This window comes from Chrysochloris asiatica, unplaced genomic scaffold (assembly GCF_000296735.1).
Source record: "Chrysochloris asiatica unplaced genomic scaffold, ChrAsi1.0 scaffold00095, whole genome shotgun sequence".
Taxonomy (NCBI): Eukaryota; Metazoa; Chordata; class Mammalia; order Afrosoricida; family Chrysochloridae; genus Chrysochloris; species Chrysochloris asiatica.
In genome coordinates, this window is record NW_006408613.1 from 2,621,478 (window position 1) to 2,629,301 (window position 7,824).

Below are 7,824 nucleotides of genomic sequence, written 5' to 3' on the forward strand. Positions count from 1 at the left end.
TGACTCATAGCCACTCTACAAGACAGAGTATAACTGTCCTCTAGAGTTTCTAGGGTTGCAAATATTTAAGGAAGCAAAATGCTTCATCTTTCTCCCATGGAGCAATTGATGGTTTCAAACCAATGTCTTTTTGATTTACAACCCAACTCCTATACAGTTGTACCACCAGGGCTATTTAATGAATGCATCGTTTGTTTTTTTTAAGACCCTCAGAAACCTTATACAGGAACACTATGAGTTGGATCTCGGATACTGTTCTATTGCTTTTCATAAGATTATCAGTGGCTACACATTCAGAGTCCTCGTGTGGTGCTGTGGGTTAATGCACCAGTCTGCCAAGCCATTTGAACTGCAAATTCAGTGGTTCCAGCTCACCAGCTGCTCCTTCTAAACCTTATACAGGGTTGCTATGGGTAGGAACTGACTCAAAGGCACTTAGCAACAACAACAACACATTCAGAGGTAGTCCTCCTATCCTTTTTTAATAGCCTCATATGTATGTGAAAGTTGGACAGTGAATAAGGTAAACCATATAGGAATTGATCATTTCAGTTATGGTGTTGGAGAAGAATATTGAACGTATCAGGGATTATTCAATGAACTAACAAATCTGTGTTAGAAGAAGTATAGCTAGAATGGTCCTTATAAGCCAAGATGCCAAGATTTTGTCTCTCATCCTTTGGAAATGTTATCAGGAGGGACTAGTCCCTGGAGAAGGACATCATGCATGGTAAAGGTGAGGTCAGTGAAAAAGGGGATGAGAGCCAGAATTAAGCTTGCAAACGTAAACAAAAAAGTAAGAGACGCTGGTTCATTTGGGCGGAGGTGGTTTCCATGATGGCCCAAACCAGGCTGGTGGCCAACAATGGCTGACGTTTTAAGTGGGCCATTGGGTTGGGTGGGCTTGGAGGAAGTACCAGGGGCCGAAGTGACCTGGGTAGTAGCCAGGGAGACTCCATGTATCTGGTTGGCTACTTGGACAAACAAGTGCCTGATACCAGCATGCAAGAGACAGACCAGATCCTGGTAGAGAAGTGCTCTTTGGATACTGCCTTGGGTCACCTCAAATAGATTTCCATGAGCCTCTTCATCATGTACATGGCTGGCAATACTATCTCCATCTTTTCTACTTATGATGGTGTGTATGATGGCCTGGAGACCTATTTAGGCACTTATGGCCATTCCAGCCACTTTCAAGATGTTAGAAGGATCAAGCCAGAAGTTTCTTCAGGGTATGGTTTATCTAATTGGGAACCTCATGAGTTTGGCATTGGCTGTTTACAAGTGGCAGTTCATGGTACTCTTGCCTACACATGCATTAGATTGGTTAGCCTTTATCGAGCCCCCTGAGAGAATGGAGTTTGGTGGTGGCGGACTGCTTTTGTGAACCTGAGAAACAAGCACATGGCACCTTGAAGATTTGTATCTCGTTTATATATTTATTTAGGCCCAATGGTTCCTCCTTATTATTCTAACCTTAAAAATTACCACTCATGCTTACAAAAGCCAAAAAGTTCTATTTTCTCTTTGATGAGGAGACAGGCTGTAGAAGAATAATGTCCATCCATATTATTATAACAACGAAGAAACTATACCACAACCCCTGACTGAAAATAATGTAGAACACATTATTTGTTTACAGTACAGAGAAAAACAACAAATAAAACTAACTCTATAAACAGAATGTTGTTGTTGTTAGGTGCCAGTCTCACAGTGACCTTAATTACAGCAGAACGAAACACTGCCCGATCCTGGGCCAACCTCACTGCTGTTGCCACACTTGAGTTCATCAGTACTGCCCCTTGGCCAATCCATCTCGCTGGGGGTCTTCCTCTTTTTCTCTGAACCTCAACTTTACCAAACATGATATCCTTCACCAGCAAATGGTCCCTCCTGACAATGTGTCCGAAGTATGAGAAGTAGAGTAAGGCCATCTTGGCCTACAAAGAGCACTTTGGCTGCACTTCTTCCAAAACAGATTTATTGGTTCTTTTAGCAGCCCATGGCACTTTCAATATTCTCCTCCAACACCATAACTCAAAAACATCAATTCTTCTATGGTCTTCCTTATTCATTGTCCAGCTTTCGCATGCATATGAGTTATTGAAAATACCATGGCTTGTGTCAGGAGCATCTTAGTCCTCAAGCTGACATCTTTGCTTTTCAAAACTTTAACAAGGTCTTGTGCAGAAGATTTACCTAATACAATACATTGTTTGATTTCTTGACTGCTGCTTCCATGAGTGTTGATAGTTGATCCAAGAACAATGAAGTCCTTGACAACTTCAACCTTTTCTCCATTGATAAGAATGTTGTTGATTGGTCCAGTGAGGAGGATTTTTGTTTTCTTTACATTGAGATGTAATCCATACCGAAGGCTGTGCTCTTTGATCTTCATCAGTAAATGTTGTAAGTCCTCTTCATTTTCAGCAAGCAAGGTTGTGTCATCTGCATATCGAAGGTTGTTAATGAGTCTTCCTCCAATCCTGATGCCACGTCTTTCTTTATAGAACCCAGCTTCTCATATTATTTGCTCCGCATATACATTGAATAAATTTGTTGAAAGAATGCAACCTTATCACACAATTTTCTTAATTTTAAACCATTCAGAGTTCCCATGTTCTGTTTGAGCAACTGCCTATTGATCAAGGTACAGATTCCTCATAAGCACAATTAAGTGTTCTGGAATACTCATACTTTGCAATGTTGTCCGTAGCTTGTCATTATCCACACAAGCGAAAGGCTTTGTGTAGTCAATAAAGCACAGGTAAACATCTTTCTGATATTCTCTGCTTTCAGCCAAGATCTATCAGACATCAGCAATAGTATCCCTTGTTCCATAGCCTCTTCTGAATCCTGGTTGAACCTCTGGAAGGTCTCTGTCAATGTATGCTTGCAGCCGTTTCTGAATTACCTCTAGTAAAACTTTACTCGCATGGGATATCAAAGATATTGTCTGATGATTTCTGCATTCTGTTGAGTAGTCACCTCTCTTTTGAATAGGCACAAATATGGATCTCTTCCAATCATTCAGCCAGATAGTTGTCTTCCAAATTTCTTGGCAGGGATGAGTGAGTGCCTCCTGTGCCACCTCACTTTCTTGAAAGATTTCAATTTTTATTCCATCAATTCCTCGTGCCTTGTTCTTTGCCAATTCCTTTAATGCACCTTGGACTTCCTCCTTCATTATCATTGGCTCTGGATCATATGTCACCTCTTGAAATGGTTGAACATGAACCATATCCTTTTGGTGCTGTGACTCTGTGTATTCCTTCCATCTTCTTTTGATGCTTTCTGTATCATTCAATAATTTGCCCAGAAAATCTTTGAATAATGAAAGTTGAGGTTTGAATTTTTTCTTCAGTTCCCCCAGCTTGAGAAATGCTGAGTGTGTTCTTCCCTTTTGGTTTTCTGACTCCAGATCTTTGCACATTTTGTTGTAATATTTTGCTTTATCTTCTCAAGCTGATCTTTGAAATTTTCTGTTCAGCTCTTGGACCTCCTCATTTCTTCCATTTTTAGCATTTTTATGCTGAAGAGCAACTTTCAGTCTCTTCTGACATCCATTTTGACCTTTTCCTTCTTTCTTGTCTTCTTAATGACTTTTTGCTCTCTTCATGTATGATGTTCTTGATGTCATCCCACAATTCATCTGGTCTTCGGTCTTTAGTGTTTAATGTATCAAATCTGTTCTTCAGATGATCTCTAAGTACTGGTGCAATGTAGTCAAGGTCCTATTTTGACTCTCATGAACTTGTTTTCATTTTCTTCAGCTTCATCTTGAATTTGTATATAAACAGTTGATGGTCTGTTCCACAGTCTGCCCCTGTCCTTGTTTTGACTGATGATATGGAGTTTTTTCATCATCTCTTTCCACAAATGTGGTCAATTTGATTTCTGTGTATTCCATCTGTTGAGGTCCATGTGTATAGTAATCTCTTATGCTGTCTAAAAAAACTATTTGAATTGAACAAATCATTGGTTTTGCAGAACTCTATCATGCGTTCTCCAGTATCATTTCTATCACCAAGGCCGTATTTTTCTACTGATCCTTCCTCTTTGCTCCTAACCTTTGCATTCTAATCACCAGTAATGATCAATACATCTTGATTGCATGTTTGATCAATTTTAGATTGAAGAAATTAGTGGAATTCTTCTATTTCTTCCTCACTGGCTTTAGTGGTTAGTGCATAAATTTGAATAATCGTATTAATTGGTCTTCCTTGTGGTGGTGGTGGTGGTTATGTGCTGTGGAGTCTGTTCCAATTCATAGCGACCCTGTACAGGGTTTCTGAGGCTGTAAATCTTTCTGGGAGCAGAAAGCCTCATCTTTCTCCCACGGGACAGCTGGTTCTTTCGAACTGCCAACCTTGAGGTTTGTCGCCTGATTTGTAACCACTACACCACACAGATATTATCCTATCACAGACAGCATTGTACCTCATGACTGATCTATGCTCTTTTTGACAATGAATAGAACACCTTTCCTCTTCAATTTATCATTTCCAACATAGTAAACTATGTGATCATCAGATTCAAAATGGCCAATTCCAGTCTAGTTCAGCTCACTAGTGCCTAAGATATTGAAATTTATTCATTCCATTTTATTTTTGACATCTTTCAATTTTCCCAGATTCATACTTCGTACATTCCATGTTCTGATTTTCATTGGATGTTACAGCTGTTTCTCTTTATTTTGAGTTATGCTCCCATCAGCAAATGAAGGTCCCACGGGCTTTTCTCCCATGGGCTTTACTCCATTCGCGTCATCACGGTTAACTCTACTTTGAGATGGCAGCTCTTCCCCAGTCACATTTTGAGTGCCTTCCAACCTGAGGGGCTCATTTTCTGGCAGAATATCTGACAGTGTTTCTCTGCTATTCTTAAGGTTTTCAGTGACTAAATATTCGGAAGTAGTTTGTCACTCGTTCCTCTATAGTGTCTATGTATGGAAGCTCATCTGAAACCTGTCCACCATGGATGACCCTGCTGGTATTTAAAATACCAGTGGCATAGCTTTCAGAATCTCAGCAACTCACAAGCCACCACAGTACAACAAAGTGACTGATGATTAACATTATGGGTACTACTAAAACAAGAACCACAGCAGTATCTCCTCTTAATAAAGTAATTGCTATGAAAAAAAGGAGCGTGGGAGGATGACCTCCAATGAGATGGAATGGCACAGTGGCAGCAGCAATGAGCTCAAGGGAACAACAATTGTCAGGATGGTACTGCGTCAGGCAATGTGCTTGTTTGTGTATAGGGCCATTATGAGTCAGAACCAACTCAATGGCATCTAACAACAACAAAAGAATCAGAACCAACAGTAAAATGCTAACAACATATATTAAAAAAAAACAAACATATAGTTATAAAGAGCATAGAATGAAGAGTAGCTGTCTAGTGATTCTTACTCACACCACAATGCTGTTACCAAAGACCACCATTTCCACCTTTAGTTCTCTTAACTATCTGTTGTTCTAAGATGCCGTTAAGTTGGTTCTTACTCATAGCAACCCTCAATAGGATGACTGAAGCTATAAATCTTTACTTGAGCAGAAAGCCCCATTTTTCTCTAGTGGAGCTGCTGTGGGTTTGAATTGCTGACCTTGTGGTTAACAGTCCATTGCTTATCCTACTGCACCACCAGAGCTTCCCCGTAATCATTTAATCCCTTGTTAAATTATTTTTTTTTTAATTTATCAGTTTTAGTCTTATATAAACTTCTCACTGTGGTTTGTGAGGATTTAGCTCTCCAACTCTACTTTTATTTCTGTTACTCTAATGTTCAGTGTGATTATATCCTCATTTAAAAAACAAATCAATAGTGAATACTTATATTAAATTCATATGATTGTGAATTTTTTGTAACATGTTAACTGATTATGTGTTTCTTTTCCGTTTTTTAATATGCCTGGCTTATTTGTCAGTTTCTTTAGTGTGTGTGTGTATCACTCTTTGCTCTGTGTTCAAACGCATCAGTATGATTTACGATCTCCGTTCATCTCCCTCCTGAGAATTCTCTCTATCCTTCTCAGCTAGCTCTATTAGTTCTTGAATCTCTTACCTTTGTTTTTTTTGTGTTTGCTGTTGGGTTTCTTTTCAGTTGTGGTGGACACCATCTTCTAATAACTTCATGTTAAAGGTTTTGTGGAGTCATTTCAGAAGTTAACGGTTTTCTCTCTTGGTTTGTCTGAAATGTCTTCTTTCATCAATCACTTATATTGGGAGCTAATTTCTAAAGGACTGTTCCTTTATTGTCTAGTGCAAAAATCATGTGGTTGCCATGTCTGATTTAACAAAGAGGGAAAGAGAATAAACTCAAAATTAGCCTACAGCTGATTCTTAGGAAGTCAGACATGTCTCCACTGTGTAACCTTCTTTATCCTATTCTGACACCAACCCTCCCTCCTACAGCACTATCTGCTTTACACCTGGTTTCAATAATCCATTGTAGTGGGCACACAGAATTCCTAACAATACTCACAATTATGGAGTTTATTAGGTAATTGAATATTAGGTAATTCTGAATCAGGTTCAGAAACAACTCAGGAGGCAGCTGTTCTGAATAAAAAGACATTGGTTAGAAAAGCCATATCAAGTAAATTCAAAGTGCCGCATCTAGCTTCAAATATATGCCTATAGCTTGAATATATATATTGTTGTTGTTAAGTGGCTGTGAGTTGGTTCCTATTCATAGAGACCCTGCATATGGTTTCTGAGGAGCAGCCGGTGGATTAGAACTGCTGACCTTTTGGTACTTATTCTACAGTGTCATACCAGGATATATATATATATATACATATATGCATATGGTTTCTGAGGAGCACGTGGTAGGTTTGAACTCCGACATTACAGATAGAAATCTGGTGCTTATCCTACTGTGCCACACCAGGATGTATGTCATACATACACAGTATGGATTCCTGGTGTGGCACAGTAGGATAAATATTGGACTGCTAACCATAAGGTTGGCAGTTGAAGCCCAATAGTTTGTCTGAAATGTTATCTTTGGAAACACAACAGAATTGATTCGACAGCACTTAAAATCACACACAAAAAATGTATATGTGTATATGTATACATATATGTGTATATATGGAGTCCTGGTATGGCACTGTGGGTTAATGCACCAGACTGCAAAGCCATTTGAACTGCAAGGTTGGTGGTTCAAGCTCACCAGCTTCTCCCAGAAATCCTATACAGGGTCACTATGGGTCAGAACCGACTCGATGGCATTTAACAACAACAACATGTGTATCATATATATGTGTATATGTCGCCTGGTGTGGCATTATAAGATAAACACTGGACTGCTAACAACAAGTTTAGTTGTTAAAAGTTGCAAGCTGTTCCTTAGAAAACCTATGCTGGTTTGAGTTGGAACCTTTTTAACAGTACTTAACAACAACATATGTGTATATATATATATATATATATGGATAAACACTGGATTACAAACCACAAGATCGGCAGTTGGAGTCTCCCAGCCACCCCATAGGAGAAAGATGAGATGTTCTGCTCCCACAAAAATGTATAGCCTTAGAAACCCTATACAGGGTTGCTATGAATTGAAATCAACTGGTCCACGTTTAACAAAAACACACATATGTGTGTGTTTTTTTTATTATGAATGTTTTTGGATCTTTCCTTTTATTTTGAATATTCACAGTAAGTTATCTTAGGTTGGTCATATTGTATTCATTATGCTTGGTACACAAGGGGCCAATGAATCTGAAGTTCATTCATGTCATTCACATATATGGATTTATCTTAGTTTGTTTGACAGCTCCTTGCTTTTTGTTTTCAGGGGCATTTGTG

At 39.0% G+C, this 7,824-nt stretch overlaps 1 pseudogene; it reads left to right on the forward strand.

Annotated features, from left to right (window-relative positions):
• Positions 1 to 834: 834 nt before the first annotated feature.
• LOC102813830 lies at positions 835 to 1,387 on the forward strand (annotated as a pseudogene).
• The last annotated feature ends 6,437 nt before the right edge of the window (positions 1,388 to 7,824 follow it).